An 11,335-nucleotide genomic window follows, 5' to 3' on the forward strand; every position below is an offset into this window, starting at 1 on the left:
TTCGGAATCTGACCTTAAGAATGCTTTGTAACCCCCAAAGCATTTTCTGTTTAATAAAGAATAGTAAAAGTGTTTCTTTTACAAAAAGACAAAATACTTTTAACGAAGCTAGGACCCTGACCTCAAATAGAGAATTGGATTATTTTAACTTGTTATGTTTTTTACTCAGCCTTCCTTGCCTTCTAATCCTGATAGATTTCAGCTGTATTCCTCTAGCAACAAAAGGATTCTCCTGTGGCTAAAATAATTGTATAAATAGGGATGCTAATGTACTCCCTTCAGCTGATCAGTATCAAGTTGTAGAGACAGTGAGTTCAGCTTGTACTTGTATTATAATTTCTATTAACTTCTGCCCCCAATCTCTATGTAAAAATACTCTAGCAGAGAATAACATGAAATAAGCACAAGATGCAGAACTCTTCTGGTGTTGAAAAATTAAAAGAAGAAAAATCTAAGGAAGAACTTCATCTGTGCCATTCATGCCAGATGGCTGCTTATTTAAGTAATCAAGTTAAGCAAGATGCATTTAGGACTATCTTGTTTAATTTGATTATTTAAATGAATAAACGGCCTGTAAGGCAGTGGTTTTTTGCAGATATAATCAGGTCATATTCAACTCTGGTTCACATTTGCTGATTTTGATATGGTTAGATCCAAAACGAATTAGTTCATCATTTCTCTATGTAGCTAAACTGTTTTGCTTACGTGAGGAATGTTTCGGATCAGATGAGAATTGCCCCGATGCACCAACTGATATTATGTTAATGCCTAGCAGATTAATGTTCTAGCAAATTTGCATATAATGAACACGGACCATAACCCTTTGTTGAAGTGCGCATCCCTGGGTGCCTGCCCCAGATAATGGGCCCTTTCCCTATCGACAGGGAACCAAGAAGGGAGGAGAAGCAGGTTCTGCAATTCCTCTTTTATGCATTCAACAAAACTACCGCTGTAGCTGCGGCGGTATCAAACAGTTACTGGTACGGGAGTGATTATGCAAATGACATTATGCAATTTTAGCGATTGAACTAGCACTACCCTAAGACTCCACATTTTTTCAGTCTTCAGTAGACGTTTCCAACCCATACAGACTTCAACAAAGACAAGTGCTTATATGGTCAATAAACAATGTTGTTCTGCCCTTTTTCCTGGCAAACTTTGGGAGTGCTTATTATTTAGGGCTCGTCCGAAAATTTTCCACTGAAACTGTTTTTATGGAAAGCTTCAATTTAAAACTGACGAGCTTTTCATTTTTACTGAGAAGATGCCTCCTGTCTGTGGAATATTCTGTCCCCTTTGTCCCGGTGAGCTATGTCCCTAGCGAAGCACATTTCGATGGGGACATGCCATTCTGAACACTCAGAGGAGCTCAAAGTGGGGATCCTTTGAAGGCTCAGCTTAACTGCTGAGGCACAGTTTGCTAAAATTAGTAATTGGCGCACTTTGTGAAAGTTAGTCCAGCTAGCAAACCCAGCCTGGAGAGGGCAATGAAGGCATGGAGCACCTCAGGGCATTTCCATATCAAAGCACTCGGGTCTATAATTTCACAAATCTTTTTTAAAAGCCAAGGAAAAAATTAGTAGCTTTGTTCACTGTGCAAAAAAAATCTCAATTGCCAACCAAAAGCTAATAACTGAATTTAATTGAAACATCCAAATTTGGAAATTTTGTATGCTTTTTCTGTTTGCCCTGCAGTTTGTAAATGGCTGGGGATGTAGAAAACTACATTCACATATCTAGCCTGGAATGATGTGAGAGGACAAATTTTGGTATGAAGCTGATGCGGTGAAAACTTGAACCTGCCTTTCCTTACTCTTGAGCCAGGACCCCAGAGCAAAGCCTTTGGCTTCAATGAAATGCTACATTTTTTCCAAAATTTAATTTTATTGAAAATATTCTAAAGGATCTGCAATTAATACTTCTAAAAAACCAGAAGGAAACAGGGATATCCTCTATATATTTATTCAGATATTTGTTACAGTTAGTCTTGTATAAATCACTTTGCTTGGCTCATGACTGGTTTTTAGACATAATTAGAAGAAACCATTTACCTTTTAGACCATCAGTTACTTATATTTCAAGCTCACAAAGTACAGTTGTTTTTCATTACCCACATATGTAATTGTAAAAGCAAAGCAAATGTTACTGTTGTAACACAGCATTCCTCTCGAAAGTTTACAAAAGCAGGGTGAGCTAATGGAAAAAGAAACACTAAATAAAGCACCAACTGGCCCGGTTTCTAGGCTTGCTTTTAACTTTTTCCCTTTTTTGGCCATTTAAGAAAAGATACTGCGATTTTTCCCACTTTATTTTTACCCAGACATGAAATAGCTAACAATAACTCTTATCTTTTTCAGTGGCGTGTTGAAACATGTTGGTTCAGATGAATAAGTATGAGATTTGGGTGTTAAAAAAAGTAATTCGAGCTCTGTTGCTCTATTTCCCTTAAACAAGCAGACAAACAAGAAACTTCAGTTTCTCTACATATGCTAATTCCTTTACTTGTTAGGACCAGGCACAAATTTTATATACCTTGAACATGGGCAAAGACTATAAAGCTGCAGATCAGTAAATTAAGATCTTTTTAAGTTTGCGTTACGGTCAATAATACTTACAGAACTTCTCATTAGTACACCTTCCAGAATGATTTTCCTCTGACAAATTTAAATAGAATGAATGCATGTGAGCCTTTACAGCAGGAATAAATTCTGCTCAGTCCTTCTAACACCATCTATGTTTGTGAGTTACTTGATCTTAGCTGAATATGGGAATAACTCATTTGATTTCTGAGTACAATTCTATGTGTTAATGCAGAGCTGGTTTCTGAATTTCTTATCGAAACAATTACCTCCTGCTGCTCTTTATAGAAAAAAATATGACTCATTTCTTGTGGCTCCATCATCCATGTTTAATTTATGTAAATAACTTACGGTCTGATACCATGTAAGTATCACTGGCGTATGAATCCAAATAAATACATAAATTGCTTGGAATGTAAAGATGTCTCAGCACAATTAAAGTGCTTTAAAATTATTAACAAATAAATTCTCAGCCTTCTACTCAAATACAGATTAGGTCCTTATATTTCAAATGGACTGAGCTTGGAGGACTAGTAATTGCTTCTAAGAAAATGTATACATAAGGGTCCCAATCCTTCATGAGAATGTAAAAGGGCAGAACCTGAAAATCACTTAGGTCCTGCCGATTCCTGAAGTGATTCACAGACAAATAAGGCTTTTTTTCACCCAAGTTGAGGTCACAGTCCAAAATTCTGGGTATGCCATTGGGGTAGATGACCCCCCTGAGGTCCCTTCCAACCTGAATTATTCTTTGATTCCACACTTCTATCACAAAGTAGTAAATTCTCTTAGCTGTTCCTCCTGGAGCCAAAAACTTGTTCCTATAACCCTTATGGGGATAAAATAGAGTGGATTTCAGAGGTACTGTGTAATTAATTCTGGAGGAGGCTTTGTCCCTAGTCTCATGAACTGCACCTACACAAAAGAGCAAAGTTAAGGAAAAAATATCAAAATGAACAAGATATATAGCAGCATGTTGTTTTATAATTCAGTTTGACAAAAATTAGGCACAGTGAAGTACTGAAGCTACCGCTGAGATTTCAGGAAGAAAAAATATGTTACCAATATTTCAGGAAGCATGAAATACTATAAATCATTATTTTCTGACAATCCAGGGATCATAACTGATGTTTTTTCATGTTCAAGATGCTACACAAAAAGCAAGCAATTGGGCAGTAGGCAGGAATGCTCCGTCTTTTGAAGGACTTTTATTTTATTTAGGTTATCGTGAAACCCTGAGATAACAGGAGAGTCCTAGTGAAGTGCTCAGTGTAGTATTTCTTTATTGTTCATTCAGATTATATCAGTGCCTAACCTGAGAGCACAGCTCCATCACGCTAGGCATGGTCCAGACGTGTAATTAGGGAAAGACCCTGCAAGGAAAAAGGGAGAGAGATTCTAAGTGGGCAAAAAGATGAGAGGAGAAGCACGGAGATGAAGTGACGTATCCAAGGCCACAGGGCACGTCAGTGGCAGCACCGCAGTCAAAACTCGCATCTCCTGACTCCCAAGCCAAGCGTCACCCAGTCAACGCAAGCATCAGGCAAAAGACGTAGCTGAAATTTAGGCTATCTTTGGGCTGCTCTAACTCTTCTTCTCTGCCACTCTCTCATTAAAAGCAAGCCATGATCAGTGCCGTGTAACAATCAAAGAACCTTGCTTTGGTGTGTCTGCAGCCATCACCCACACAACTTACTTTGCAATTCTCCTCCCCAAGCTTCCACTCAGCCTGGATCGTTTGATGCCTGCTGCCTTTGTGAAGCTTTTGAAATTAATGCTTCAAAGCCTGTAAGAGCAGCTCAGAAGGAAAAAAAATGTCAGTTTTACATTTTTAAAAAGATGCTCTTACTCTCCTCACAGCTGAGTTTTGGCAGCAACTCATGAGCAGAATAGTAAGTGGGAGTTTTTGTTGTGTTTTCCCAGGCCAGTTTGTCTGGGCTGTGGAGAACCACACTTTTTCTCGTTTGTTTTTCACTGCAGTTAGGCCATAGGAAGTCACCTGCTCAGCAGAGGATGCCCCCGTGCGTGTGTGGACCAAAGAGACAAGATACACAGCCCTCAGCCAGTCGAGCCAGATCGTGCCGTTTTCCCCACCTTTGGGGACAGAGAAGGCCCCATATTTCTCCAGCTCCCTACTCCCCTTTTCTAGTCCTTTGCCAGTCAAGTGTCTATAGACATGTCTATACAATACACCACTACAAATACTTCTACCTGTGGGCTGCAGGTCTGCTCCAGGTCTTGCTCCAGGTCTGCTAGCCATCCCATAGGGAAGAATTTAGTCTACACCAACAAAAAAAGTTCATACTAACTGATTTCAGAAAGAATCCTCCCAGAACTGTCGAAGTGATGACGTGCATCTCAAAGGACTAATCTAGCTCTCTGGAGAGCAAAATCAGCTCTCAGTCATACAGCCGGGAACCCAGCGCAAGTCTGAATTAACTCAACAGCAAGTTAGTTTGAAGTTTCAAGCCTTGGTCACACAGACTGCAAAGACACCAAAAATCAGATGGAATTTCTCCTGTAAGTGAACAAAAGTTGTCCCAAGAGCAGCGAAATACCTGATACTTGAATGGTCAAAGTTTGTGTTGTCTCTCGGTTCCCATCATAATAATTTCCGCTGTTATTCCTACCTCCTTCAACAGCCCTACAATATCAAATACCAAAATTAACGGTATCAATATGCCCCCGGCACGTCCCCTACGCCTCTCCCTTGTCCTCAAAATGTCCTAGTTCTCCCATCTCTAAATCCCCCACTGCAGCGCTCCCTCCGCCTTTCACATCCCCTGCGCAGCTGGGGCATCCCCCTGGGCAGCTGGGAGGCAAAAGGCAGCACGTACCGTAGTCGATCTGGTAACACCTGTGTGTCAACTGGGCAGTCCACACACACACGCTGTCTGGTCAACTGGATGAACTCTTTTGCCAGAACAAGACAGTAATTTGAGGGTCCCTCCTCTGTTTAATCATCAATTTTCAAAAAACCTGTTAGAAATATATAAATATTAATAGTTATTATAAATAATAATATTATTTATATATAATAATATTGAGGACCCTCTTTGCCAAATTGGGCTGAAGTGTCCATGAGATTAAAACTGTGTCAAGAGAACCTGCAGAAAGACAGATGGATAGGAAGACAGGATGATCACACAAGCTTTTTTTTCTTTAGGAAAACATGCTAAAAAGAAAAAAAAACACTTCCAAAGTGCATAGTTTGTACTTACAAATTATTATCAGATTTAATTAAATTCTGTTTTCAGATCTGAGTTCTTTACTTTGTACCAGGATAAAACAAAACAAAACAAAACAAAACAGCAGTAATTTTTTCAATTCATTTTGAAGAAAAGATTGATTGGCAGAAGATGTGCTGTTGGGTATAAACATGTGAAAAATCCTACTCAGCTTTTTTTTAATATTACTTTTCTTCAATAGTTTTCAGAAAGATTTAAACTTTTCTCATCTTTGCATTCCAAGAAGCTGAATGAGAACTTCACGGGGGAGCTACCCACCGAGTGCGTTTTGTAGTTTGTGCTTCTTCACCAAATTGAGAGGAAAAAACCCCAAAAACTAGCATCATGCATTATACACTAAAAAACTCTTGAACAGAGATGATGAAGAGTGTTGTTAAGGGCATTTGACTTTCATTATCTTTAGAGGGAGATGAAAAAGAAAATAAGATTACCTTGGGAAAAAACATGTCCAAAACCAGTCAGATTGTAAAACCTCTGATAACACACTACTCTTGGCAAGTTACACTGGGGGGGGGAGGGGGGGAAAGCAGCTCCTCTGTCCGTAATGTGTATTTTTTTTAACATTTACAAATTATTTTTGACTTAGCCACGCAGGGAGCCTACTTTCAACCCTCAATTTGAAAATCATGGAGGCTTTATAAAGTCTTCCACCTGCATCTCTTTTTTGCATCACAGTTCTTTATCCTCTAAAGGATGAAAACCCCGGCGTATAAAAACTTTGTTAAGCTGTCACTATCAATAGAGTAAAAAAAAAATAATGGTTGACAAAGACGAAACAAATTGCATCTTCGAATAAGTTTCCTTCATGGTCTTGTTAAAAGCTATAACCTCTGATGTTAACTAAATTTAACCCTTTCTGACCCTTGCGGTGGCCCTTAACCTTTTCTTTATTCTGCTTCCTGTGGTTGCTGAAGAAAACTGGCCCAGTCATTGGAAAAGCGCTCTCTGTTGCACACAAAGCCCCAGCCTCGCTGCTAGTCTGTCAGGAGGGATAGAATAGACGGGGAGGTCAGCACCTGTGCTGAGAAGCAGGTGACAGGGAACTGCTTGGACCATTCTAGGGCAAGTTGTAATAGTTTCTACCCTTTAAATATCTCACTGTAGTTTCGGGTATTCAAGGCAGCGAAGTTCACGTTTTCTTTGTGAATGCAGACTTTAAACAAATTAATCTATTGCTGTTCAACTGACTGTAAAATTAGTAGATTTACTGTTGCAAAAAAAAAAAAAAAAAGGAGAGCTTTCACTTCCACTTTAATAAGGTCACGAATGTGTCCTAGGCTGCCAACAAAAGCAGCTTTTAAAATCTTCGCAGCTGAACCCAGCAACTTGCAAAGGCTGCAGAACAATGTCTTAGATGTACAGTGGAAACTCCTCTCCCTACAGTCAAGATGTAAAACTAGACAGTTAAAAACTTTCTACACTGCGAAGTTTTAACTTTAATTGTGTCTCGCCCCAGGGACCCACAGGCTGGCTTTATGATTAACATTTTAATAAACTCAGTCAGCCTTGCTTTTCAGGGAGCAAAATCAGTTCTTTGCCTGGATTCGGTAAATCAGCCCAAGCAATTTAACAGCAGAGCATGCACCTTCAAAACATTTGTTTTAATTCCTATAACAGGGGCAGATCTCAGAAACCAAACAAAACTTTAGCTGTTTCAACTGTATTTGTATATTCTGTGCAGGGCATCAGTTAGCAGTGACCGTTTACCACTCAACAGAATTTTTGGGTTTGCTTTAATTTTTTGCTGTCTCTTGCTAGAATAAAATAGAGAAGTGCGTGTAGGAAGCAACTTTCAAAAGCTGGGGATGGAAAAGGAGTAAATGAGCTACTGAAGAATCCAGGAATCTGGCCCTACTACATCCCCAGAATTTCTGTGTCCTTTAAACACGTGTTTACTCTGACGTGTTCTCTGCCATATCCAACGCTCAGCTCAGCACAAGGGAGTTTTTCATCTGAGTTATGTGTGAAAGCCTTTGATAAACGCTAACAGGAAAAGGAGTACTAAGGAGTGCACAGGGGAGGCTACAGCCCCTCTCTGAACCAGGGGACTGCAGAACCACAGGGCCATGGTTATAACTAGCAGGAAGATGGGAGGCGAGCTATGCCAGCTCGTGCTAAAGAGCAGGGCTGGGGAGGAGAAAGAGACTCTCTCCAAGTCATCCCCAAATCTTCCCCGCCGAAATACCTTGCAAAGGAGGGAATTATACAGAAAACCAGGAAGACAGAGGTGCAGAGGGTAAGTGGTCCTCCAGATGCTTTTGCAAGCACAAGTGTGCAGGAGACTAATCACAGATTTAGTAATAAGACTGAAAAAACCTGCTGCCCCACTTCCTGCTACTGGTCCATGACCAAGAGCCCCAGGCATTGCATAAACCCAACAATATCAGTAATAAATTCCTGATGATCTTGTTTGGCACTCTGTCATCCAGCTAAGGGTATTCTCGCTCTCTGCTGGGCATTACAAGCAGCTTACTGTACCCAGAACGAATAGCTTCAGGGGAAGATTGACCCCGAAACACAGAAGGACTGGAACCAGTTTCCAACATCCTCAGGGGACAATCAAACCATCCCCCACAGATCGGTTGTGAATGTGGAGGAAGCTTCCCAGCAGCATCTTGAGTCTTGCATTAATTAATAACATTAATAACATCCACACTGGCAGATCACTACAGTTCATGTATGAGGGCGAGAAATCTCTCCATCCACCATCCTTTCTCCTCCTCATCTATTTGCATTTTAAATTCTCTGGGGCATAAATTATCTATGGTTTGGAACGAGGTCTAGCAGAACAGGCCTTGATTCGGCACAAAAAATAATAAAGTGAAAACAACAACTTTGCTAACCAGCTTGGGAAACTGAATGTCAAATAGAAAAAAAGACAGATGCAGATTTAGGAATTAAAAAACAAATAAATCACTGAGAGTATTGTCAGGGGTGGGCAGAGGATGATGTGCATCAAGCAAAATAGAAGGGAGAAAGTTATTATTAACTGCATTTATTATGATAGTGTCTTTCAAATAATTAAGACTGCAGTCCCACTGTGACAGGCACATATAAAAACACGGCCCCTGGACAGTGTAAACAGACATGACACAAAGGACAAGGAGAAAGAGTACAATGAACCCCCAGAAAGATCAAGTTAATTGAGGACAAACAGCATGAGAAGGCTGCACTATTTCTTGGCACACTAAATTTAATTAGAAAGGCATGAAGTAAAACAAACATCAGGTTTAAACTTAACGGAATTAAATAAAGGGAAGAGAGAAAGAATGCAAGTTGTATGCTCCAAAGTACCTTGCTTTCATGCAGGTAGTTTTTATCACAGTGAAGAGGATTATTAGCTTTATTGCTCCTACTAACATTGCCGAAAATTATGTCTTATGGGGATGGTTCTCAGAGAGGCAACAGTAGCTAACTGCAAGCTGGGCCACTGATAAGCTCTCCTCTAATGCATATTGCAGAGCTGAGGATGAAAAAGAAAAATCTCTCTCCAGGCTTCAGCTCTGCCAAAACTTCCCTTCATGGTTATTCGAATTCCGTACTTGATTCCGTACTTGAAAAGAGCAGTAAAAAAACATTTTTGTCCCGCCTTTTCTTATTGTGGAATATTTTGCTCTCCACAACTGGATACTGTAGAATTTCAATAATTTATGTTTCAAGAGCATCAAACCTAGATCAGGTTTTCCTAGGCACTCTACTGGTAAAATAGATGGCAATCCCCGTTCCCAAAGAGCTTACAATTGTAAACGTATAAAGCCTGAGCAAAACCAAGAAATGAACAAAAGAGCAGGATGGAAAAATCAGGCACTACGTGCATAAAATAGGTGAAGCTACAGTTGTCAGCCAGGCTGTTAACACAGCTCACCATCTACTTAGCTAATTCTGTTAATGGCATTTTTCCATATTCATTACCGGAGGCAAGGCGTTTTAACGAGAATAAGGAGATATGAATGAATTTCAGATTGTGAACTGATTTAGTAAAGTTTTCTGGTTTCGCACGCTATTACCATATGATGTCTTCTGTGAAGGAGAGCGCAAAGCAACGACAGACTTTTTTGCATGTGTGTACCAAAACAACCAGCATGTGGAATTAAACCATTCAAAGACCACAGTTAAGAACAGAAAGCTTTCAAACCAAAAAGATGAAGCTCAGATTTTCACTGCATTTCTTCCTCCTGGGCAGGAAGGGGGGAGAGGAAAGAGGGGTCACTTAGTTGCAGCCCAAAGCAAATAACCTAAAAGTCCTGATTTTTTTTAAGCGGGAAGGACAGTGGACAAGGCCTCTCTCCCAGCTGTTTCCCATGGCTTCATTTTGTACCAAGTTCTGAACACAAGCACACTTTCAGCCTGACGCTGGCCAAGCAGCATCCCTCAATAGGCACGAACACCTCGGCTCCTGAAGGGACGTTCTCAGCACACCCCGCTCCACACACATGCTGCCCCACAACAACAACAGAACAGCAAACTCCCACGCTGTTTAGCGTTTTACTCATTTAGTGTGTTACTTACAGCTGGGGACCTAGGGTTTGTACATGAATTTCAGCTTCTCTTTCAAAGGCAAGGTTTTCCATCTCCAAGTTGGAAGAAGGAGCCTGCAAACCTAAGGCAGAGCAGCCTACCAAAGAAGGTAACAAATCCAAACATCCAACAAGCTTTCGCCCTGACTCACACAATGCCACAAAGGCACACGCTACTGACCCCTGCAGACACATCTCCACCGCGCAACACCCACACCTCGCGCAGACAGGCACAGCACGCTGCACCGCTGACTCCCAGCACTCCTACCACGCCACGCACGCCCGCACCACTTGCACGTTCGGTCACAGCGGCAGGCGCGCAGTCTTACGGGTGGAGACAGGGGGAGTGACGTATTACAGTACGCGGACAGGTACTACGGTGACTCAGGTGCACAGCCTCAGCCCACGACACACACGCAAAGCACTCCGCACGCACATCTCCCCGCTCACAGCCACAAACTACCTTCCTGGGAGGACCACAGCGAGAACCATCTCCGAGCTGTGGTCCTTACACCCACGCGCAACTCCCCCAGTGCAGCAAAGACACACAGAGAATCAAGAAAACGACACAACTCCGTGGCGGCACAGCCAGGCAAACGGCACAGCCCAACAACTGCACACGCAGAACCAGACAGACGCACACGTACATCGGCAAGAGAGACGCGCAGATACGCAGACAAGTGCATGCACCCGCAAAGAGACAGAAACTCTCCGTAGACACAAGCTGGCATACGCAGAAATACGTCTGTATATACCCACGGCGCGCACAACGTGCAGACACGCGTGTGCAGCCAGACAGGTATACAGACAGGCTGCCACCCACACAGGAACAAACGCACAGATACGTACACCCCCAGCCGCACCCACGTAGCAATTACGTGTGCGAACAGGCGAGCACAGACACACGTACCCGCACACACCCCTGCGCGCGCGCAGCGCTGCGCGCGGGCACACGCACGCCTGCGCGCGCGCAGCCCCGCACAGGGCGGGG

The 11,335-nt window shown here is 41.9% G+C and overlaps 1 long non-coding RNA gene across 1 annotated transcript; it reads right to left on the reverse strand.

Annotated features, from left to right (window-relative positions):
* Positions 1-5,137: 5,137 nt before the first annotated feature.
* LOC142077767 (uncharacterized) lies at positions 5,138-11,266 on the reverse strand. Its single transcript, XR_012671999.1, has 3 exons — positions 10,337-11,266; positions 5,417-5,558; positions 5,138-5,223 (listed from the first exon to the last, which is right to left on the reverse strand). It is a non-coding gene; the product is annotated as an uncharacterized LOC142077767 (long non-coding RNA).
* Between the last annotated feature and the right edge of the window lie 69 nt (positions 11,267-11,335).

Source organism: Calonectris borealis, chromosome 1, assembly GCF_964195595.1.
Source record: "Calonectris borealis chromosome 1, bCalBor7.hap1.2, whole genome shotgun sequence".
NCBI classification, from domain to species: Eukaryota; Metazoa; Chordata; class Aves; order Procellariiformes; family Procellariidae; genus Calonectris; species Calonectris borealis.